Below are 24,470 nucleotides of genomic sequence, written 5' to 3'. Positions count from 1 at the left end.
CTCCTTCTGTCCTGGCCACTTTTTACAGAGGCATGATTGAAAGCATTTTAACAAACTGCATCACTGTTTGGTTTGATGGCAGCAGCGCCTCAGATAGAAAGTCCATACAGAGAATAGTAAGGACATCTGAGAAGAGTATACATAGGAAGTTCGGTTCCCGTTATTAAGGGTACTGCTTATAAGTGCTTTGTGCTTAGAACTCGAAGGAAGTTTCAAAGTATCTTTGGTAGGACTACTAGATTCTGTAACAGCTTTGTTCCTTATGCCATCCGTCTTGTAAACTCGCAGGATTCTTTTTTTGTTTTGTATATGTATACATTTGAACTAGACTGTGATGTTTCTCTGTGTCACAGATGTATGTGTATGTGGGTATGTGCATAATGGTTATCTTTTGAGAACTGAATGCAATGAAGTTTCATTTTAATACTGATTGGTGTAGATTTAAAGTGACAATAAAGTTTCTATTCTATTCTATTCTATTCAATTTTATTCTGTCAACAATTTTGCTGAATTGTCACTGCAAAAGAGAATCCTGTTTTTAAGGTGGTTTAGAATTTCTTTTGATGGTAGATGTGGGCTTAACAATAGGTGGTGTCATTGTGTAGAATTGATTTCCTTCTTATCCATTCCCCCCCACACACACACACATACACAAACAATTTCTGGAATCCAATTGGTCTAGTGGTTTAGTTGCTGGACTAGCACCTTGGAAAGTTGTATTGCAGTCCTGCCTTAGGTCTGAAGGCCAGTTAGATGACTTTAAGGTATTTATTCTTCCAGCTCCTGAAGTGTGGGAAGAAAACGTCTATGTAGATTCTGAGTCATCCAGATCATGGTTGTCCCAAAAGTGCTTTTTTCAAGAGGCAACTGGACTTTCTTGTTTTGCTTTGAAGATGTTTTGTTTCTCATCCAAGAGAGTTGGAGAAGTGAAACATCTTCAAAGAAAAACAAGAAAGTCAGTTGCCTCTTGAAAAGACACCTGTGGGAAGAAAAGGAATCATTTGCATTTATTTCTCTGCCAATTGGAAACAAAGGTGAATATTAACTTCTACCCCTTAATTCACAACAACATACACACCACTGTTCTCCTTCAGGAGAAAAAAAAAATGATTTCCATTGAATTAAATTGGAATAGAAAAGAAAAGAAATACCAAGGGGAAAATAATCTTGAAAAAAGTGCTAACATAGGTTTAGAGAGAATCTGCATAGTACTTATGGAAGAAAATGTGAAGGTCTTTCTAGGGACCAACATGATTGCGGGTTGGTTGTTGAAGTAAAAAGATGCAAAATTATATTGGACAGGAACGCAGCAGTCTCATAAAATTAACATTCCAAAGCAATACTGAAGCGTATCTCGCACAAGATTCATTTTAAACACTGTCAAATGTCAAAAGAAAGAAGATAAGGAAAAGGAGGAAAACTTAGCCAAATTGTGAATCTAGCAATTATCCATAAGTTGCAGGTTTGCTACAAAATTATGATGGCCTTAGCCTAGCAAATTACTGTCTGTTCTATTACTAGTAAATGTTGAGGATATATGCTGATAAAGAGCTGCCTATGGAAAAGTTTTTGAACAACACGTTTTAGTGAGAAGTATTTTCCCACCTGTCATCCTGAGCAAGATGTTTGATGGGAAATTAAATATTTTCAGGAGAAAATGAAAAGAAAATATAGCGAATTTTGCAATGGATAATAATCATAATAGATGTGATGTAGGGTCTGGAGGAATGGCTGGAAATGCTGCTGCTAACCTGTAGTATCCCCTTTCCTATTACTTGCTGATAGTAACACAATTTGTGAAGTACAATGGATGATTTTGAGATGGTTATTCTCTTGCCATCAAACCAACGTTACATTTTAAAAATGGTCAAACGTCAAAAGAAACCTAGAAGAGGGGGCTAGGATTCTTTTAGAGGATGGGTTCTGTTTTTTTGCGAAACGCATAAACATGTTTTTTTAAAAAAACATAAATAAGCACTATTTTTGTTTCTAGTTGCCGTTACAATGAGGGCACAAATATATAGTTGCAGACAAAATTATTGGGGAAAGTGAAATATTTACCAGTGTGATTTTTCTCAGCATGTAAAAGATTGAGCATCACCAAAACTTTGTACTGTTTCATTAGGGTCTGTGCAGACACCTGACTTACCACCAATGTGCTATTCTGAATCACAAGATAGCTTTTTTATTTATTTATTTTATTGTTAATGATGTGGAATTTTCTAACATTGTTCCAGATGATTGTGTTACTAGGAAAAAGGAGTTAACAAAGCAAAGCAAGGGCCTGGAACAGATGCTGAATTTTGCTACAAAACTGGCAATTTCCACTAATGTCTTCAGGAGGGGAGCAGGAATTGTTGGCCATCTGCCTCCCTCCTTGGGTCACGCCAAGCCTGCCTTGTAGTAGAGTCAGTGTAAATTGCTTGCAGGCATTATCCTAAAAGACCAGAAATGGGGAGTTAAAGATTGTTGCATGATTATGGCCTCCGAGATCAAAATCAGAATAGTCTTCTAAAACCTAGAAATTGTAAATTCCTTGGTCTCTTTTTTTTTTTTTTTAATTTGATTTATATGCCGCCCTTCTCCGGAGACTCAGGGCAGCTTACAATGCGTTAAGCAATAGCCTTCATTCTTTTGTATATTTTATACAAAGTCAGCTTATTGCCCCCACAAACTGGGCCCTCATTTCACCTACCTTAGAAAGGATGGAAGGCTGAGTCAACCTTGAGCCTTGGAGAGATTCGAACCAGCAGAAATTGCAGGCAGCTGTGTTAATAACAGGGTGCACTAAACCCCTGTACTATCAAGGCTCTTTAGTGCCACACATATTGGATTCATGACATTTGAACTATTAGATACTAATACATTTTCCCTTTTTTATTACTACTAATGCTAGTTTCTCATGGCAGGTGTTGAAAGTTTGAAAATGCATTTAGAAATGCACTAGAAAGGATTTCTATTGAAACATTTATTTCTATTTCCAAATTGGAAAAGTTGTTAAATGTACAATGTCTAAAATACATCCTTTTTTGATTGTAAAAGGTAAAGGTAAAGGTTCCCCTCACTCATATGTGCTAGTCATTCCCAACTCTAGGGGGCGGTGCTCATCTCCATTTCAAAGCCAAAAAGCCAGCACTGTCTGAAGACATCTCTGTGGTCATGTGGCCACCATGACTAAATGCCAAAGGCGCACGGAACGCTGTTACCTTCCCACCAAAGGTGGTCCCTACTTTTCTACTTGCATTTTACATGCTTTCAAACTGCTAGGTTGGCAGAAGCTGGGACAAGTAACGGGAGTTCACCCTGTTACGCAGCACTAGGGATTCGAACTGCTAAACTGCTGACCTTTCAATTGGCAAGTTCAGCATCTTAGCCACTGAGCCACTGCATCCCCTTTTTGATTGTACCATTCCTGATTGCTAATTAGGAAGTGAAGGGAAGGGAAGTGAAATATCACACTGGAGATGGTTGATTGGCTAATAGCAGTTCCTTCCCCCTCCGTATATTCTGCTCTCTTCCTCCGCATCTTTAATTATAACTTGTATTTTATTGCAATTTTAATGTGATTTTATAGCAACAGCAATAGCACTTAGACTTATATACCACTTCATAGTGCTCTACAGCACACTCTAAGTGGTTTAGAGAGTCAGCATATTGCCCACAACAATCTAGGTCCATATTTTACTGACCTTGGAAGGATAGAAATCTGAGTCAACCTTGAGGCGATCAGGATTGAACTGCTGGCAGCGGGCAGAATCATCCTGCAATACTGCATTCTAACCACTGCACCACCAGGGTTCTTTATGCTTTTATATGTATGTTTATTGTTTCATTTTAATGTTATAAACTGCTCAGAAACACCATGTGGTAAGATGGGAGGAAAAAAATAATCAATAAATAAAATTAAAAATAAGTGCACTTGCATATGAAGGCAGTTTAGAGCTACTTTAAAGCAGTCATATGAATATTGCCAAGGATTAAAACCCTTAAAAATAATTGGTTTCGGCTAGCCTGCTTTGGAGATGACCTCTTTTAAGTGTTTTGTGCAGCCTTATTAATTACTAGTATAATTTCCTCATAAGGACTTGTAAGGCTGAAGACGTAACATATGTGATGAATGGAACTTGCTCCAACTGCTGTCAAAACAACAACACACACTTTTCTAATTTTCAAAGTTTCTCCATCATCATTCTGCTGGGAGGAAAGAGAGCATAAATTTTGTTGATTTAACATTCTTGGCTCTTATGAATGTAATAAAAAACTGAAGAGAGGGAATGCTTATTCCCACAATTTATGGTTGCTTTATACGTACTGTAGGTGTACTTGTACTTGCTTGTATGGATGAGCAAGAATATATTCAAAAATTCTCAGTACTTTAAATCTATATTTTCATCCAGCTGAGATTGATGGTGTGTTAATGAGGTCATTCAAGTTATTTCATTCCAGTTGCTAGTCTAGTCATAACCCAGCCTCAGAAGAAGAAAATCCAAATGCTTCACAAAATAGCCTTTTACTTCACTACCTAGATTGAAACTTTGGGTTATAGATCATATTCTCTTAACTGTGGAGAGAGATCCAAAAAGAAATAGCTAGAGAATAGGTAAAAAGACTTTACTTGAAAATTGATTGAAATAAGTGGGTTTGATATTAAATCATATTTCATTTTACATAGCAGTGTGAATATGCTAAGACCTCTCATCCACAGTTCTGGATACAATGAAACTTAGCATCATGACTTTGGGAAAGAAAAATATGGAATTCAACTTTAAGCAAGTTGAAATCTAATTGTCATATATATTTGTATTGTCCTGTCAACCAAGAGAGCACCAACTCAAGTGATAAATACCATCTAGTTCAGAGGTTTCCAACCTTGGCAACTTTAAGACTTGTGGACTTCAATTCCCAGAATTTCCTAGAAATTCCCATGGGAATTGAAGTCCACAAGTCTTAAAGCTGGCAAGCTTGGACACCCTTGAGCTAGTTCAGAGGTGTCAAACTGGCAGCCTGTGGGCCAGATGCATCATGCGCAGGCCACACCCACCCCAGCTCCGCCATGGCAAAAAACCATTGCAATACATCACGTGACATCATGTGACGCGATCGAGTTTGACACCCGTGATCTACTTGACCAGCAACTGCAGTGGTCAGTCAATGACTACTAGAAGCACATGTCAACACAAGATATTCCTTAGTTCAATATGATGACCTCATGTGTCTCCCCAAATGCATTTCCCAATAGAGAAGGGACATGTTTTATGTGTTAATGGAGAATCCTGGCCCTCTGCTATATCCAAGATCCCCAAGTGGAATTGGGGGCAAGAAGAGGAAAAAGTCCCAAATTGCCTTATAACATTATTCTAGGAAAAGCTTGGGATGGATGGATTAAAGGATGACAGCAATAACCAGGCCCAAGTTAATGCAGAGTGTACGTAAAGGCAGACAAAGCTGCTGCTGCATGTCCCAGGCAAAGACTGAGATATTCCCTGCAGCTGGAAAGCCAACAGGGAGGAAAGAGAGCTGTCTGTTGAGGGAAGAGCAGAGGCAATGTTATTAGCTGCAGCTGCTAAATCGGTTTATCTTCTTAGTTAGACATTATAATCTGACTTAATAACCTGAATGACTGAAGCTTCAAAAGAGCCTGCGTTTGTTTTAAACAATGTCTCTCAGGCTTAATCCAACTTTTCTCTCCAGTGTTTTCAGCTTTTTTTTTTTTTTTTTAAGTTCCAGAGTTCCCCACCTCTCTATCGATAAAAGGGTCATCACCACAACACTTTTTTTTCCGGGGACATTATGCTACCCAACACATACACATGAAACAATCGCACGTCAGATGGACTCACAAATACTTGTCATTCTTCTTAAGGAAGCTCTTGTGGCAGCTCTTAAATCACAACAGACAAGAGCACACTTTTTCATCTACCTCACATGTCATTTGTTCAATATTGGAGCTATTTTTTCTCTTGAATCTTGAGGCAGTTTGGCATAGAACTTATTTACAGTAAAGAGGTGAAAATGTTAGCCAAAGCATGCTGTCAGTAATTCCTATATGAGTCTTTAGTTTTCATTTTAACTCGTAGAATGAATTCATCTAAGAAAGCTGGAAAAAAATGATGAAGGAAACAACAGGAGATGTCCTACTTTCTGTGTGAGAAAGACTAGAATGCTTGGGATTCTACACAATAAGGATAGGATCAAGGTGCACAAATCATACCTAGCTTGGAAAAGACAAATACAAAGTGACATTGATTGGAAGGAGGTTTAGAACAGTCAAAAGGAAGTACTTCTTGACTGAGCACATAATTAACCTGTGGAATTCATTACACCAAGACATGGTAATAGATTCCTGGAGGACAGGTCGATCAAAGACTAGTCATCTTGAGAATCAATGTTGCCTCTGGGTTGTGGCCAGCATGCTACTAAAAACAGTTACAGAGGAATAATGGCAGGAAAGACCTATGTCTTCATCTTCTACTAATGAACTCCCCAGAGATATCTGATTAGACACTGTGAGGGGGGAAAAACCTGGATTAAATTGATCTTCTTATGCTGGAATGCTATTCAGCTACTTATTGCAACATTGATACAATAGGTTGTTGAATTATGATCTGGAGATTCTGGACATATTGGAAAACAATCCAACACCCACTTTACCAAAGGCTGAAGTCTTTTCCAATTCTCTTTCCATATTCTTATCATATTAATTTGTAGAAGTAGGCCATATGATAATGATTACTGTTTCCCAGTGCTAAATTTAGGGATCTCTGCTTTGGGACAATAGATGTTAAAGCATATTCATTTCGGAATACAAGGCAAATACTTATTTAATCAAAGGTTTCCCTGAGTCAACGTGTTGAAAAGCAACACCAAACAAATTTGCTATGAAATGGAAACAGTACATCGACTGACTCATTCTTTGATCTCTTCAAATTTTGTCTCCCATATTACATAGCAAATATATGAAAGTGACAAGTAAGCATCTAAAACAGCCACATTCCAGTGTTTAAATGATATTTATGCTGAAATACTGCTTGTAGCTTATAGTTGGGTTAGTTCAAAAGAATGGTATTATTTTCTCACTCTCAATAAATAGATTCCAGTCCTTATGTCAACATATATATTTCTTCATCGGAATTTAAAGTTTAGCCCAAAATTGTAGTAGAAATGAACCCATCAGTACAGCCAGATGTGTATGACTAATTATCCATGGATAACAGTAACTGAAGTTGCTTTAGTTTCTTGAGGTTTACATGGCCAAGGGATATATTAGAATTTAAATTAAGTCAGCCAGGAAAATTAGCAGTCCCTTGGGTGAGAAATGAGTCTTTATTAACCTCTCTAATTCATGGATAAATTTTATATAAATAGTTGAAGGCCTGTTATCCTGATGGGTAGAATTTAGAATTTGATAGAGAAATAATGTTTGGATTCATATTGTGCAATTTGAGAATATAGTTGGCTTGGTACTGGTGTTTTAGGAAAATAAACTCTGTAGTTTATTAACTACAGCTTATAGTTTAGGGTACCGGGCAAACACAATCTGAGCTTTATTCAATATATAGGGCTAACAAATCATGTGATTAGTAATAATCTAAAGCAGAGTGGACAACCTATTCTCCAGAGCCCCTGAAGGCAGGACAAGAAGCAATGGATGGAAACTAATCAAGGAGAGAAGCAGCCTAGAACTAAGGAGAAAATTCCTTAGAACAATTAATCAGTGGAATGATTTGCCTCCCGAAGTTGTGGGTGCCCCATCACTGGAGGTGTTTAAGAAGAGATTGGACAACCATCTGTCTACAAGGTCCCTTCCAATTCTGTTATTCTGTTGTGTATTTATTTAGAGAATGTATATGGCCATCCACTTTAATATGAACCCTGGAACCCTAACAACAATCAATCAGATTGTTCATATGTTATATGATATATGATTGTTATATGATTGATCAATCATATAATAAACCCTCTGTAAATGAAACCAAACTGAACAAACAGACAAAACCCAGATTTTTTAAAAGGAAAATGATGGTATCATTTATCACTCTAGAATGAAGGCTTCTTCACTGAAGGTTATGGACCATAATCTATCATAGTAGTCCAGTGCAAGTTGATAAATAAATGTTTTTCGGTTCCCAGTTCATGGCTGAGAGTCTGTGATTGGTGCAAAGTCAACCGGCTGCTTTTAATATCTAAGGCAAAAATGTGCAGTCACTCACAATCTGGTCATCTCTCAGTTGGATTACAAAGTCCTTTACATGGAGCTACCCAGTGGTGGGTTCCTCCTGGTACCGCCAAGATGGTAGCGGTGACAATATGACGTCACCGAACCGGTTTTCTTTGTTCGGAAGCTGGCCCCGCCCGCTGTTATTCTTACCTTTTATTTGGCCACACCCCCAATCTATTCACTGCCTCCCGAGTCCCAGCTCATCGGCTAGAAGGAAAAAACCTGTTTAAACTCTTGCCGCAGGGCTTCAAAGGGCTGCCCTACAGCTGATCAGTGTTAAAAGGCAGTGTGGTGGTAGACCAGTGCCTCCAAAAACAAATGAGTAGACTGGTGCCTCCAATAACAAATGGGTAGACCAGGATGCTCCAAGAACAAATGGGTAGACTGGTACAGCTCTGCAAACAGTTAAAAGCCTGGTAGACCAGTACCTCTGCTAAATCCTAAAGAATTGTCACATGGCCATCAAGCCACGCCCACAAAATAAGTCACACCCACAGAACTGGTAGTTAAAAAAAATTAGAACCCACCCCTGGAGCTACCCATGAAAACCCTCTTGGTTTTTAGTTTTTTATTTAATCTTCTTAATTTTAATCATTTTGTATTATCTATTTTTACCATATTGAAAGCTGCCCAGAGTCACTGTAACAGTGAGACAGATGGCATATAAGTTTAACAAATAAGTAAAATTGAATTTCTGTTCAAGATAGCAACTTATGCTGAAATATAAAGTTCCCTATTAGATCCCTTTTTGTCAAGCATTGAGTAAACTGAGAAAAACTAATATGACTTGATTTAGTCTGGATTAATTTGCCATACTATTCTTCACAAGCTTCACTTTGAATCCAACTCACAATGTATTGTGTTACCAATTGATCAATATCCACTTCCTAAGTTGCCCACTGAATTTTCATAATTTAGGATGGTCTAGCCCCGTGATGGTGAACCTATGGCACGCGTGTCACAGGTGACATGCGTAGCCATATCAGTAGGCATGCCAATTCAGCTCCAGAAGTAGGGAAACAGGCTAGTTCCTGCCTCCAGAAGGCCGGGGAGGGTGGGGAAGACCCGTTTTTCTTTCTCACTTGGCTCCAGATCCTCTCTATGCGTCTGGAGAGGGCAAAAACAGCCTTTCCCACGACCACCACCCAAGGCCCTCCGGAAGCCCCAAATGGCCCATTTTCCAACTTCCAGTTGGACAGGAAGTGACTTTTTTGCTGTCCCCAGCCTCCAGAGACTCCTAGAGAGGCTCCAAAGGGCCTCTGAGGGGGTGGGAAGGCTGTTTTCACCCTCCCCAGACACATAGAGAGGATCTGGAGCCAGGTGAGAGAGAAAAACGGGCCTACTGGGCCATCACATGCCAGGAACGGGGGGAGAGGGGGGTGGTGCACTTATGCGTGGGGCGGGACACATAAAATTATGGGTGTTGGCACATGCACACGTGAACCTCCCCCGCCACCCCCTTCCTGGCCCGTGATGACAAAAAGGTTAGTCATCACTGGTCTAGTCTGATAGAAGATAGATGATTATCCATCTGTCCATCTGTCTATCTATCATCTGTCCATCTATCTATCTATCTATCTATCTATCTATCTATCTATCTATCTATCTATCTATCTATTTGCCATCACCTACCTATCTATAACAAATAAGTAAGTAAATCAAAATAGCATAAAATTATATACATAAAATCTATTGAAGAAATGTAGTCTAATAAACCAAGCATATTATTTATAAAACCTTTCTACTTTATTTGTTGCTATAGAAAGTTAATTCTTAGTTGGTGTACATGTGAATAAATAAAAAAAAACTGAAATAGAAGAAGCAGATGATTTTGTGGCATGCACTATTAATGTGGGCTGAAATGTACAATTTTTCCCTGCTAATAGTTTTTATTCATAAGGCACTTAGAGATTTGTATAGCTTCCGAGCAAAGTCTTGCCACTGTACTGAAATATTAGGATCTGTACTCTTCAGCAATGCATGAAGGTAAAATTTTGTCAACTGCTCTTTAAACCTTTTAATAAGTAGACTTGTCTTTTGGTGTCTGGTTTGCCCATAGAAGGGACCTCATAGAAGAATATGAGATACTCATATTTCTCTCTTTCCACACAGACTCTTTCTAGACATATTTGTCCTCCCTTATTGCAGGGGAGAAAATATTAGCACTGATGATATTAGTCAGGTAATGAAACATCTGCAAGCAAACAGCCAAACTCAGAAAGTACCAAGGACTCCACAGTTCAACCCTGAACTAATATATACTCTTCTATTGAAAACATTAGCTTTGGATATTTACAGCTCCTCAAATCCTCATTTACTTTCTCCACGGCTGCCAACCATGTGTCACATATGGACTTATGACAGGTTACATAGCAAAAAATGCAAAAGTGCAAGCAAGATTTTTGAGGGTCAGCAGCCTCCAATGGAAATGTTGTCTTGATGTCATTTAGACACAAAGGGAGTTGTTTGTGCTGGAGAATAGCAACATGAAAACTCATTCTTTCTCGTTCTTTCATTTCTCTCTCTCTCTCTCTGTTTTCCTTAACTGCTCAGTGAGAGGTTCTTAAGGAAATCTTAGTTTTGAATTGGAAATGCACAAACCAAATTCTCATTTCTATTTTATGCTGAACTGGAAAGGGATGAAAACGAGATGAATTACCAAAGGCAAAGGATAGATGAGAAGAAGCTACTTTATAATGCGTGCTCATGCATCATACAAAGCCAAGGTTTAAGAATGGTTTGCAGCATAGGCTACAATTCTCTGGAGTCGCATGTCCGATTAAACTATAAATCACAGTTTATAAATTAAAATGGGTCAGAACAAATTAGTATGGTTTAGTGTGCTCAATGCCGGGGTAGGTTCTAATTTTTTTTATTACCGGTTCTGTGGGCGTGGCTTATTTTGTGGGTGTGGCTTGGAGGTCATGTGACTGGGTGGGCGTGGCTAGCTGGTCATGTGACCGGGTGGCCATGGCTATGTGTATAAGGACTACTCAGAGGGCTGAAAAAAATCATTTCTGACAGGTCCTTGCACTTTTGACTGGTCCTCACACTTATGACCATCCACACATTTATGCCCGTGCAGCATTCTTAACAACTGTGTCACTCATTTCACAACTGCTTCTCTTCACCATGGTGACAAGATAGGGCAAAAAACGTAAAATGTGAGTACAGTTGTAAGTTTGAGGACTGGTCAAAAGTGCGAGGACCAGTCAAAAATAATTTTTTCAGCCCTCTGAGTAGTCCATATGCACAAAAGGACTACCCAGAGGGATGAAAAAAGTGATTTCTGACAGGTCTTCGCACTTTTGACCGGTCCTCACACTTATGACTGGTCATCATTTATGCCCATTGTAGCATTCTTAACAACTGTGTCACTCATTTCACAACTGCTTCTCTTCATCATGGTGACAAGATAGGGTGAAAAACGTAAAATGTGAGGACAGTCATAAGTTCGAGGACTGGTCATATCGTCACCACTATTGACTCGCGGGAACCGGTGCGAACCGGGAGCAACCCACCACTGGCTCAATGCTCCCTAAGTGGGCACCTCAGATAGGAGGTTCTCCAACCTTATTTAAGGGTGCCAGAATTGAACATTTTGTCAATATTGTCAATACTGCTGCCACCGACGATATCCCATCGACCCGTGCGCTCCCACAGAGAGGGCCTCCTCGGGGTGCCATCAGCCAAACAGTGCAGGCTGGTGACCCCCAGGGGGAGGGCCTTCTCTGTGGGGGCACCTACCCTCTGGAATCAATTGCCTCCAGAGATAAGGAGAATCCAAGACCTCAGTGCCTTCCGCCGTGCCCTTAAAACCTTCCTTTTCCAGCAAGCCGGGCTGGCCTAATTTTTTAAGTGTTTTTAAGTGTTTTGTTTATTGTTTTTAATTAATGGGGCCAAATTTATATATGTATATTTTAACTGTATTTTAATATTTGTACTTGATGTTTTTACTTGGCTGTTCACCGCCCTGAGTCCTCAGGGAGAAGGGAGGTATACAAATTCAAAATAAAATAAAATAAAATAAAATAAAATAAAATAAAATATTAGTTGGTGCTTAACCAGAATTGAGTCATCCATGGTCTTATACATTCCTACTTGATGGTAAGTCTACAAAGAACTTTCAAAACTCTTTCCCTGGGCTACAGACATTGTAGCAACACCAGGAGTGCTATTCAGCAGGTTCTAACAGGTTCTGGAGAACCAGTAGCAGAAATTTTGAGTAGCTCAGAGAATCAGCAAATAACACCTCTGGCTGGTCCCAGGAGTGGGGAGGGAATGGGGATTTTGCAGTATCCTTCCCCTGGAGTAGGGAGGGAATGGAGATTTTGCATTACCCTTCCCCTGCCACACCCAACAAGCTATGCCCACCAAGCCACACCATACCCACCAAGCCACGCCCACAGAACTGGTAGTAAAAAAAATTTGAATTCCACCACTGAGCAACCCAATTTTTTTTGTTTCAAATAATGTGTGTATTTGCATTTTTGGAGAAAAATGGGTATATGAATTTCTTCATTGGGTGAAATTAAGTAAGTTCATGGTTTTTAATTTGTATTTGCCTTCCTGATTTTTAACCAGTTTCATTCACATTTCCTTTATCTGGAACTAGTCTAGTCTTGCTTAGAGATGACCCACTGAATCAAATGCTGTTGAGTTTACAGTGATTAAAAATTAAAAATCCTAATGGCTGAATGGATCTGATTAATTCTTAAGGTTTTTGCACATACATATTTTTTTTTTGCAAGCACTTAACATTTGAAATCAAGATATAGGTAAGCTCTGCATTCCTTCCTTTTATGACACTGAGAATGCAGCTATGAATAGGCTTCTTGGGAAATTAGTACACATGTTTAATAGAATTAAATAAATTCTTCTGAAAAGATTCAAATAAGACAAATCTTTTCATAACCCACACTTCAAATTTGAGACTAATTCCCACGCTTATGCCACACAACAATAAAAAGCACAATGGATGTAAACATGACATCTACAGAAAGAACAGAGTAACAACATTAAACATATTAAAGTTAGGGGGAAAATTGAGTGTTTTAAAATAAATGTATTAATTATGGATACTTGAGTGCCTCCAATATAAAATAAATGGCATAACAAAGATAAACATCAATTATTATTTTTTTAAAAAGTATGTTAAATTGTGAATCTTAAAAAAAAGCTTATGTATTCCTGTATATGCATACCCAGAGAGGCATTCACACTGTCTATCCTGAATCAATAAATATACCGTAACCATAAACAAATGCTTTCTTGGTTTTGCTTGTAGACTTTAATCACACAACATAAACTAAAAGTAGACTGCTATTGTAGTTGGGCAAATTAAACCATCTTTGGGGGATCAAAGTACTAACCAGCATCTACCCAAACAAGCCAAACTTTCCAACTGTGATATTGACCTCAGAAAGTCTTAACTGGTCTCATATTCCGTTAATGTCAGTTTAGAATATAAGACAGCTGCTTATCATTCATACTTCATCTGATATTGTTATTTTGGTCTTCCTGCAGAATTGTAATTGCAATTACAGAAAATTAAAAACATTGCCAGCCAGCTGTTTTAATATGACTCACAAACATCATGCAATGCTCTATTGTTTCATGAGGCTTTCTTCTAAGTTCTACCTGAATTCATGCACTCACCTAGGTTTCTAGTTGCAAATGTCTAGCTTTCTCACCCTTAAATGATAGACTAATTTAATTCAAAGTGCTGATATGAACTAATAAAGCCATAAGTGACTTGAATCTACAACAGGTTACTTGGATGCAATCTTGAAAATTCAGCACTCTAATTTTTAAAGTGCTAGAAAGGAGAAATCCATGACTGAAGAATTGTCATATGAACTATTAGGGTAATGTAATATTTCAGAAATAATTTATAAAAAGTGCTTTGGGATGCGCAGGAGGGCAAGTGTAGCACTTGTCTATAATACATTAAAGCAAATACATCATTTTCTGGGATTACCTACTTTAAATGGTTGCAGACAAGTGTTACACTCATGTCACTGTGGACGAAACACCCTTTTAGCATCAAATCTGAAGCACCACACAACACGGTGACCCAAATATGATTTTACTCAAACTCGAGGAAAATGAAATCATATTTTTCATAAACTCAAAGGAAATGAAATCATATTTCCTTTAGCTCTGTTGTCCACTGATAGTGTGAATTCTTCAGCATGCCATTTAAAGTCAAGGTGGGATTCCTAATCCAGATAAAAACTGTAGCCCTAAACTACATTTACAACAAGTCTGTAAATCTCCATACATCTCTGAATATGGGAGAAGAATTCTTCTGAGGAAAGACTCAGTGTTCCACCTACATCAATGCTTGCTGTAAAGCCCTAATTTCTCTTCAAGTTTCCAAGTTTACTTGTATAAACATTTCTCGTGTGATCATTCTCAATCCCACTGATTTTTCACTCTGTTTTTTCACACTGTAAAAGAAATTTCCATAACACCCAACCTGGTCTGTCAGGCTACAGCTTGGTACAGCAAGAGGCCAAGTCCATGTGTTGCCTAGGCAACAAGGCCAGGCTTGTCCTTTTCTGTTGCCACATATGAAGCAAGTCCATAATACAAGAGAGAGATGCATCTGTTCCTCAGGCAGGTTGAGTAATTTAGGACTCTGTGTATGATGGTCTTTTGTGGATAGAGGTGCCTCATTGAAGAAGAATTCTTTTTTTTTAAAAAAAAAATCCTTCCCTATGTGATATGGTGTTGGAAGAAATGTCCATCTGGGTTCAATTCCAAGTGGGGAGAAAAACATTGGAAACATGGAGACTGCTTGGAAGGATGGTTTAATGGAGAAGAACCAGCACATGGCCCTGCTGCAGCTAAACACATGGAATGGAGAGTGAGATATATTTATACCCTCTCTTGGGCCTTGCAAGAAATGTATCCTATTGGCTATGAGGGATTCCAGCTAACCTTGTAGGTTGTCTGTGTGCCAGGCTTGGTTGAATCTTGCTGTGTGATGATGTAATGAAGAGTCATGTGTTCTGAAAGGATGTTGGGCAATTCCTATTACGACTTAATTGCTTTGTCCTGGTTTGGATCTTGAGTGAGGGCTAATCCTATCACCCTGGAGCTGAAGGCCTTTTGTCTTGAAGATAGGATGGCCCAGTCTTTCTGGGGCTATTAACAAAGGTGGGGGTTGCTTTCCAAGAGCATGTTTCTCCTTTTCTCATCCAGGGAGGCATAATATTCAGTCTTTTTAATATTTCCTAGAATATTTCATTCTTCTAGGAGAAGGGTGGGTGCTAACTTTCTACAATGGTATCCTGTGCATTTAAGTCCCAGTTCTTGTTCTCCTGAGTGGGGGTCCTGGACATCTGCCCCCAGGATCCTACACTTGGAGAATCACCAACTAGATAATTAAGAACACATTATCTCAATTTTCATGAAGCAAAATTCTAAGTTTAAATCCTACAAGGAGTTCTGGAAAGGTCTGTTTCAACTCAGTTTGTGGTTTAAGAAAGTCACTTTTACTTTCTTTGTTCTGGTAGAGATGGATGGTCTCAACCATCAAAATGACCTTGTCATCTTCCATGACTGGCAGTCTGATTTGTCCTATCTCATGTGGACAATTAAAGAACATTGCTTCCTGGGTTATATGGCTCTACAATGGGCAGGCATGTTAAAGCTTCAGTTGTTTTTGCTTGAAACCTCAGTAAAAACAAACTTGATCTAGTGTTATAATTAATACATTCTAGTGTGATCTAAGAAAAGTTGTCTTGTGCCACAAAAAGGGCCGTGGGCCATAGAGAATAAATAGCCCACTCCTGCATTTGAGCAAACCACCATTCTGTCACTGAATGGTAAGGACAGATCTAAGTTTCAGCCCTGGAGCAATCTTTTAATGGGAACCTTCAGGGCTGCCACAGCGGTGGATGAGCAAGCTGTGGGAACGGGAAGAGGGGGGTTGAAGACAGTGTAGGGTGTATAGCCATACCAACATTTTTCCCCCTTGGGAGTCAAGGACGTTCATCCTGCACCTGGGGAGGCGTGACTGGGAGTCAACTACAGTTGGGACAGTAACCTGATTGGACCATGTGATGCCCATGTGGATGCAGGGGAAGGAACTTTGACTTTACTTTGGGTGGGGAACCTGCAGCTTTCAGATTCGAGTTTTCCCAGATGTGCCAATATTGAATTTATTATTCATCTCTAATAAATTCAGACTTTGAGGAAAATACCTGCCTTGGAGTTTTGATTGTGTTGGGAGTGTTACTTGGAACCCTGACACTAAGAGTTACACACCTTCTGAGACTTACATGGAAAATTGCCAGGGCTTGTAATAATATAAAATCCTTGCACACTAAAATAAATGCTTGCATATACGTCAACTCATAGAAAAAAATAAATCAAAGAATGTCCATATTTATGCCTTTCTAAGAATGAAAATACTAAGAGTCTTATATTGTTCTGCCGTGCAAAAAGGGACAATCTGTGCATGGCCCCTTTTTTCTCCCACTTGGGTGGGAGAAAGTAAGCTTGCAAAGTGTTTCCCTAACAGCAGGATCTCTGTGGGAATTCTGTGGTTATTCAAGTAGTTTGGGCTTTGCAAAAGCTTAGGTCATTAATGCATGGATGTCAGGATAAATTATTTCAATTGGATTTTAAATAAAAATGTGAAATCCTCTTTAGGCTGAAGCTTACCGCAGATATGTCAAGATCCTTACCTTGAGGTTTCCAGAGGTAATTTTGCTCGTTTTAATTAATTCGTACTGGAGTTGAAGCCTTGGCAAGGCTTTGATCTTATAAATGTAACTTTTGTGAAGTTTATCTCAAATGCCAATCCTGGTGCTCTTCAGTGAATATGAAACAACAACAAGAAGAAGAAACGTAGCATTCAACGTGCTAGAATATACATCACCACTAATCTGGATATCAAAATGTATTCAGAAGCAGCTTTTGATGTGACTCTTGAACAAATAGGTTGAGTTTATAAGCTGAACTAAGGAAATATGATACTCTATGGTACTGCCAGCTAGCCCAGAAATAATATGGCTTATTTGTTTTAACCTAAGATATTATGTGAACATAATAGCAATAGCACATAGACATATATACTGCCCCTAGTGATTTACAGCATCTCTGAGTGGTTTGCAATATCAGCATTATTTGCATATTGCCCCCAACAATCTGGGTCCTCATTTTACCAACTTCAGAAGGATGGAAGTCAACCATGATCGTACTTTATCAGGATCGAACTCCAGGCTGTGGGCCGAGTTTGCCTGTAGCACTACATTCTAACCACAGTGTCACCAAGGTTCAGTGTATAACTAATAATATGTATATTGTTAAAGAAGGTTGACATGAGTTCCAAAAATAAATTAATTGGGTCAGTCCTTAGGACCAACTTCTGTGCAATTCACTTGCACTACTTAAGACAACTTTCTGTGTAATTAGTGGTTCAGCTATTTGGCTCTACTTTAGCTAATTTGGGTAACTAATTAAATTAGCCTGACATGATAGCCTCTGAAATGTATTTGAATATTATGATAGCCTCTCTCTTTCTCTTCCTTCCCTATTCACAAGTGGGCATCCTATCTCATTCCATCTCTATACAGGTTGTCCTCCACCTACAGTCATTCATTTAGTGACCATTTGAAGTCACAACAGCACTGAAAAAAGTGACTTATGACTGGTTTTACACTTTCAACTATTGCAGCATCCCCACAGTCACGTGATCAAGATTTGGGCGCTTGGCAGCTGGCACATATTTGAGACAATTACACTGACCTGGGCACATATAATCACCATTTGCAACCTACCCAGCTGGCAAGCAAAGTCAATGGGGGAAACCAGATTCACACAAGGACCACATGATTCATTCAAAAACAACAAAAAGTGAATTGCTTAACTGTGGCAAAAAAAAAAAAAAGTCATAAAATGGGGGCAAAACTCACTTGACAACTTGAAAATTGGAATTCTAAATCCCTGCCCACCACCAAGTGGATCATTAAACCACAAAACATTTGGGCTCAATTGTGGTCATAAGCAACAGGAATTTTGGGCTCAATTGTGGTCATAAGCAACAGGAATTTTGGGCTCAGTTGTGGTCGGAAGTCAAGGACTACCTATATATATTGGGTAGGTACAAATCAGTGTACTAGTGCTGGACATTTTCCTCCAGTATTCCTTCCTTTTCAATAAAGAGAATTTGTGGAAGTCTTGCTTATTAAATTACGATTTGGCTACAGGGTATGTAGGAATGAACTGTCTTTTACGGTACCATCATCTTTCACACAGTGTGAAGTCTCCCACAGGGAAAACATTTTGCTTTTTAGCAGAGGTGCCAATGTCACTGCCAAAACAGATGCTGATAAATTATTGGAGATGTCCCCCCTTTCCCTGGAGAAATCATATCTCTGCCTCTACATCTCCATCTATCATTTGTGACACTGTGTAAAATCATGCAAAGATGTCCATCGCCTGAAAAGATTTTGTTGTATAGACACAGGGAAGGGGGGGGAGGGAAGGTGATATCTATGCTTCACAAGGTCAGCCTTTAGGTGCTTAGATACTACAGAAGTATCTACTACAGAAGAAGATACTACAGAAAGCTACAGAATTAGGAGATATATCAGTTTAAAGGGAATAATAGACGCAGCAAAATGGTAAATTCAGCTGGCCTGAAAGTAAGAAAAACCTTATACTTGAATTATTTCTTTCCCTTGCCTAGAAGCTAACTTGTTCTTCAACTAACTATTTCCTGGGTATCATGTTTCCCTTAGGGCTGGTACATTTGCAGATGTTCTGGCCACCTGACTGTTGCCGTTTTGATTATTATTCTCTTCTTTCCCAGCAAGCACAAATAAAATGGCTGGTGCTGATATCCTCAGAGAAATCAGTGGGAGTAAGGACATTGTGAAAAGGTCTCCCCACTGCGGTTTGTAATAGGGCTGCGTTACAATGTTAGAGGCATGTTTAGTGAATCTTGTTCTGATTTTCAAATCGACATGGTTAAGGCCATGCTTCTTTAATGCCAACTTTCCTCTTATGCTCTGAAACATAAATGAGCGTGTATTAAAGCACAGCATTGCAGATCTCCTCTTGCTCATTCTCAGTCTGTCTGTTTGCTTCTCTTTTTAATAAGATTAGGAAGTAAAAGTAAAGACAGGCGAGTTTTTAAGCTTGATGGATTGTTCCAAGAATGAAACAAATGGAAAGGCTTTAAATGTATTAACAATTGCCAGGTCTGAATTATTTTTATAGCGCTCAATTAACTAACTTGGAAATGTTCTTCCGTGTAAATGATTACATGAAATATAATTGTAGCATAAATGAGGAGTTCAAAATTCCTCTATTTTATTGCTAATATTCTGTCTTTTATTTTATTTTATTTTATTTTATTTTATTTTATTTTATTTTATTTTATTTTATTTTATTTTATTTTATTTTATTTTATTATCTCTTGGTGGTATCCTGGACAAGTCTCTACAATTTTCTTGCCAAGATGTCAGCATAGTATGCCATTACCTCCTTCTTAGGGTGGAGAGACAGTGACTGGCCCAAGGTCACTGGGACTAGTGCTCACAATCTCCCATTTCCAGCCTGATCCTTTAACCATTCACCAAACTGGATCTATTATTATTCATTCTCTCTCCCCCCCCCTCTCTCTCTCCCTTCCTCCCTCCCTCCATCCCTCTCTCCCTCCCTCCCTCCCTCCCTCCCTCCATCCCCCTCTCATAATTCCATCATTCTCTTCTCTTTATCTATGCCAAAATCTGCTTTGCAGTTGTTCAAAACTTTTATTTTCTTTAAAAGTCACCCACTTTTGAATCTTTGGGTCAGGATGCTTCAGAACAATTGGTGTTTCTGTTTGTGTTCTATCTTTTTGAACCTTTCTTTGGTCAGAAAGCTTGATTGGGGTAAGGGAAGCATTCCCTCCTGATTTTCCCTTAGGATTTAATTAAAGTGTGGGAAATTATTTCTATATTGAAATGCAGGTCATTCACACATATGCTTTCGCTATCTTAAACTGAGGAATAATAGAATGGAATGGAATAGGTTTATTCGTCCACGTGTGATTAGGCACACAAGGAATTTGTCTCTGGTGCAGAAACTTTCAGCGTACATTCAAAACAACAGAATAATTATAATCATAATAATAACAAAAGAAGATAGTAGAAAAGACGACAAGGAATAATAATGCAGCCATACTACATGGATAAATATACTTGGACGTAAGACAGTACTGTGGGAATTAGGTGTTCAGCAGAGTGATGGCATGAGGGGGGAAAACTGTCCTGTGTAAGTACAAGACCACCATACTTCATGCCCAAGAATGCCATGCACAATATCTGCTTCTCCTTGCAAAGAAATTTTGAAATCAATTTGTCTTTCACTAAACTTAATGTGTTGAGAAACAATGCCGAATGAATTTTCTGCCCCATCCTAATGATGACTATTTCCTACAAGTCATGGTCTACTATAGGTCCCTGTTGCTGTTGCTGCTGTTCAGAATGGCAGGGATTGAACCAAGGACCTTCTTGGCATCTTAACTTACGTTGCCACTAGAAAGTACAAAGATCCATAACTTTTCTATTTCCTGTATTTCAGCCTAGAGTAAAATCTCTGTTGGTCCACAGCCTCCCTTTTTCCCTACCTCCAGTGGATTCCAAATGGAAGACATTAAGAAGAAATGCTCCCATTGGGCTTTTTCAGTAGCAATGGTTCTGAAAAAAAGGGGGATTCCTGCTCTAGATAAATGCTTGGAGATTCATCCCCTGCCACTCAGGAGCAATTTAAAGAAATAATCTACTTAGTTTCTCCACCCATAGATTTAACAGAAAAACAGAGTTGGAAGGAACCTTAGAGATCTTCCCTGCTCAAGCAGGAAACCCTATAACAATTCAGACAAATGGTTGTCCAATCTCTTCTTTAAAATCTCCAGTGTTGGAGCACCCACAAATTCTGGAGGCAAGTCATCCCACTGATTGTTCTTTTTGTTAATTAATTGTTAATTAATTTCACTGTCAGGAAATTTCTCCTTAGTTCTAGGTTGGTTCTCTGCTTGATTAGTTTCCATCCATTGCTTCTTGTCATGCATTCAGGTGCTTTGGAGGCTAGGTTGACCCACTATTCTTTGTGGCAGCCCCTTAGATATTGGAACACTGCTATCATGTCACCTCTAGTCCTTCTTTTCATTAAACCAGACATACCCAGTTCCAGCAATCATTCTTCATATATTTTAGCCTCCAGTCCCCTAATCATCTTTGTTGCTCTTCTCTATACTAGAAAGAGTATCATGGAGACCAAAATATTCCAAGTATGGTCTTATCAAGAATTATAAAGTGCTACTAACATTTCATGTGTTCTTGGCTCTATCCCTCTGTTAATGTAGCCTAGGAGTCTGTTGGCTTTTTAGGCAGCTGCAGCATTGGGTACAGCTCTAATTCAGTGGAATCCTTTTTTTGATTCAGCACAAGCTTCTGCATAAAGAATGAAAGAGTGATTTCCACCCCATCCCAACCAATTTACTCTCTTGTCACTATGAATCTTGAGCTCCCCTTACACTCAAGAATTACCCAGCTCTCTGGAATAGTGTGGAAAATACTATATGGGTGGAATTGCAGGAGGAGAATGGCAAAAATGTAGCTTTCTTCTATTATTCCACTGGATAAGGGACCCTTGTAGGAATGAAAGGAGAACATTAGATGTACACAGAATGCCTAATTGGGAAAATATTTTCTCTGATAAACAACCTTCATAGTGTTTAGTTTATAGCAAACATCAAAGTGAGAGTAAGAGAAATATTTTACACCCAAAATGTGGCACAGAAATGACCGATGAACTTGACTGTGATATATAGTCGATGTTAACCAGCACCGGAGATGGCATGGACAGAGATGGCAAAGCAATTACTTATAGTGCTCTTTTGTAAATGCACTTGGCATTCAGAAACATCCTCTTTATACACATTTATAAGTGTGTGAGTTAGAGAAAGCAGCATTAGCTTTGTGTGCTGCACAGCCCATGAAAACCTCATAAATTCATTCATCACCATTTCCCGTCCAAGCCATATGTTGTACATCTATCTAGGCAATATCTTTTCACTGCTTTTGAGATGGGCAGAAATATACTAAAATACACATAAAATACTTTGGGTAGGTTTCCATAACATAGATTTTGTGCCAAGCAATATCAAATACACAAAGAGGCAAGGGAAATCTAAGGTGGATTTAATTTTTTTTTAATGAAAAGAAAAGGAAACTCTGCATATAAATGTGACTTAAGAGAATTAAGCCTATAGAAGACATGAAGGGAAAGAGAATGTGGACAGAGATCTAGGGAACATGTATATCTTTCACACCTTGAGTTCCTACAGAATTCTGCAAAATAGTAATGACCCCTTACAGAGTTTTATTGGGGAAAAATCAAGCCAAAATTGATTAAGGAATTAATAATTCAAGTCCACATCAACATTGTTAGGAATCCAGATGATGGAAGAAATGTGTAATTTGGCATTAACAGGGCTGCATTAATGGCTTATTGAAGAGCTGCAAGATTTTAACAATTTATTTATTTGATTGCATCTCCTTCTTCCCCCCCCCCATGTGGTATTTAAGGTCACCAACTCCAGTGCCTGGAGGCTGTGCGGATCTGGATGGGGAGGAACAGGCTCAGGCTCAACCCTTCCAAGACTGAGTGGCTGTGGCTCCCGGCATTCCGATATAGTCAGTTGACTCCATCACTGACTATTGGGGGCGAGTCTTTGGCCCCCACTGAAAGGGCTCGCAATCTGGGAGTCCTCCTGGATAGGCAGCTGTCTTTGGAGGAACATCTGACGGCTGTTACCAGGGGGACCTTTTATCAGGTTCGCCTGATTCGCCAGTTGCGGCCCTTTCTTGATCGGGATTCCTTGTGCACAGTCACTCACGCCCTCGTCACCTCTCGCCTTGACTACTGCAACGCTCTCTACATGGGGCTCCCCTTGAAGAGCACCCGGAGGCTCCAGCTGGTCCAGAATGCAGCAGCGCGGGTAGTGATGGGAGCAACATGGCGCTCCCATGTAACACCGCTCCTGCGCGAGCTGCACTGGCTCCCGGTGGTCTTCCAGGTGCGCTTCAAGGTGTTGGTTATCACCTTTAAAGCACTCCATGGCATAGGGCCTAGCTATCTCCGAGACTGCCTGCTGCTACCGATGACCTCCCATCGACCCGTGCGCTCCCACAGAGAGGGCCTCCTCAGGGTGCCATCAGCCAAACAATGTAGGCTGGTGGCCCCCAGGGGGAGGGCCTTCTCTGTGGGGGCTCCCACCCTCTGGAATCAGTTGCCCCCGGAGATAAGAAGAATCCAGGACCTCAATGCCTTCCGTCGTTCCCTGAAAACCCATCTTTTTCAGCAAGCCGGGTTGGCTTAAGAAGAAATTTTTAAAATTTTTAAATTCTTTTAATTAGTCTGTGATTCTTAACTTTCGGGCCAAGATTTATATATATTTTTAAATGTTTTAATATTTGTATTCTATGTTTTTTATCTTGGCTGTACACCGCCCTGAGTCCTCAGGGAGAAGGGCGGTATATAAATTGGAAATTAAATTAAATTAAAATTAAATTAAACAATAAAAGAAGAAATTATTGATGGCTGTGAAAGCATGCATGGCTGCTAAGATGCAAATCCACCACACCTAGTGAGCAAAACAGAAGAAGGCAGGTTCTTAAGAACTGCTTAGTTGGCAAAAGGCCTGGATTTTGACAAAACAAAGAATGCCTTGGAGAGCACCATGCAAATCTGGCTGGGTTACTAGCATTAAAAGAAGTGTTCTTCCAAAATAGCTATAGAGAATAGAAATCTTCAGATACCTGGCAAAGCGGTTTCAGAACTGCTGGGAACAATGAATGAATGAATGAAATAGTAGCTGCCAGATGACTGAAGACCAAAGGAGAGTTTATGAATTTTAGTATGTGAAATGTACTATTATGAGTCCTCCCTGATGCACGCATATAGTATATATTATTGGGCGTTCTTAGTCCTTGTTTACTTGCTGATGGTTTAATTCTAAATGTAAATGAGGTCTGAATGATTTGCTCTGCATCTGTATATATCGTACATGCATAAATCTGACTCAGAAACAGATAGATAGATAGATAGATAGATAGATAGATAGATAGATAGATAGACAGACAGACAGACAGACAGACAGACAGACAGACAGACAGACAGACAGAGACAGAGACAGAGACAGAGACAGAGACAGAGACAGAGACAGAGACAGATAGACTAACAG

This window comes from Pituophis catenifer, unplaced genomic scaffold (genome assembly GCF_029215685.1).
Source record: "Pituophis catenifer annectens isolate HBS135680 unplaced genomic scaffold, rPitCat1.0.hap2 SCAF_12, whole genome shotgun sequence".
Classification (NCBI taxonomy): domain Eukaryota; kingdom Metazoa; phylum Chordata; class Lepidosauria; order Squamata; family Colubridae; genus Pituophis; species Pituophis catenifer.
The sequence above is the reverse complement of the archived record's forward strand: the minus strand, read 5'-3'. Positions refer to the sequence as shown.